Source organism: Sinocyclocheilus rhinocerous, unplaced genomic scaffold (assembly GCF_001515625.1).
Source record: "Sinocyclocheilus rhinocerous isolate Xijiao unplaced genomic scaffold, SAMN03320098_v1.1 scaffold548, whole genome shotgun sequence".
Classification (NCBI taxonomy): domain Eukaryota; kingdom Metazoa; phylum Chordata; class Actinopteri; order Cypriniformes; family Cyprinidae; genus Sinocyclocheilus; species Sinocyclocheilus rhinocerous.
This window is the reverse complement of record NW_015664702.1, coordinates 57,329-58,888: the sequence shown is the minus strand read 5'-3', so window position 1 is coordinate 58,888 and position 1,560 is coordinate 57,329. Positions and strand designations below refer to the sequence as shown.

Genomic DNA, 1,560 nt, shown 5'->3' with positions numbered 1-1,560 from the left:
TATCAATATAAGAAATAAAAAAAATGCTAAAATGTCGCAATAAAATTACTAAAATTTTAACTACAATTAAAATGAAAACAGAAAATATAAAAACTAATTCAAAATATTAATATAAACTATAATAGTCTTTCAGTGATACATTGCAATACATAGACTACTTATTTATCAAAACAGTTAAAAATAAACACGCTATTGTTCATTTTGTTCATTATAAAATCACACTAACATATTATGGTTATAAAAGGTTCTGACTGTGACATGAAACAAAATAAAAAGTGACAGGTTTGCTGTAATGGAGAAATTAAACTCTCTGTATTTGTCTATAAATCTCTCAGCGAATCTCTCCTTTTCTTCTATTTCTCTTTTCTCACAGCACACATGAGCCAAAAAGGTGTGGTGAAGGTGAAGGTGTGCTCTCTCTCTCACACACACACACACACACACACACACACACTAATGCTTGTTTTCAGAACAAAGTTCCTAATGCAACACATGCGGGCACGAGCACATCTGCTGTTGGCTGATCTGTTATTATTGCACAAATCTCATCTGGGTCTCGCTGTGAACCTGTTGATTTTGGCTGATGTGTGGAACATCTCAGGAACAGGGTTTGCATGATTTTTCTCAGCTGTCGCAGAGAAATGAGCGTCGTCTGATAGTGTTTAATGAACAAAGTAAGGCTGATAACAGCAGTCAGCGATAACATAATATAACCTAGTTATTCATGACCTGAGTTTAGTACAATAACTCATTTGGCATGAGATGAACTGTTTTGAACTCAAAGTGCTACTGTGACCTCTTGACAAAGTGATGTTTTCTCTGTAATGCTTCATTTTGATTTGTTTTAGCATCAATATATGTGATGAAAATGAAACTAATGATGAGTTTGTTTCTTCATCAGATTTGGAGAAATGTAGCATTGCATCAGTGTCTCAGCAATGGATGCTCTGCAGTGAATGGGTGCCGTCAGAATGAGAGTCCAAACAGCTGATAAAAACATCACAATAATCCACAAGTAATCCACACCACTCCAGTCCATCAGTTAATGACTTGTGAAGACAAAAGAAACAAATCCATCATTAAGACGTTTTTAATATCAAAGTGTTGCTTCCAGCAAAAATTTGAGTCCATAATCTATAATAATGCTTCCTCCAGTGAAAAAGTCCATCTCCTGTTGTCTATCACATCAAAATCCACACACATATTTGTTTAGAGCTGTTGTAAAGAGTGCTTGATCTGTGCAGATTTCTCTCCTGATTCAAACAAGGCGACTTTTTCACTGGAGGAAGCGTTGTTATGGATTATGGACTCGTATTTTAGCTGGAAGCAACACTTTTATGTAACAAATGTCTTAATGATGGATTTGTTTCTTACAAACACACAGCTTTTCACTTCTCAAGATGTTAACTGATGGACTGGAGTGCTGTGGATTACTTGTGGATTATTGTGATGTTTTTATCAGCTGTTTGGACTCTCATTCTGACGGCACCCATTCACTGCAGAGCATACATTGCTGAGACACTGATGCAATGCTACATTTCTCCAAATCTGATGAAGAAA

General features: G+C 35.7%; 1 protein-coding gene across 1 annotated transcript in view; it reads right to left on the bottom strand.

Moving 5' to 3' along the window:
- Positions 1-1,560, bottom strand: part of ptgfrnb (prostaglandin F2 receptor inhibitor b) — a 37,679-nt gene that overhangs the window by 6,632 nt on the left and 29,487 nt on the right. The gene's annotated exons all lie outside the window — the stretch shown is intronic.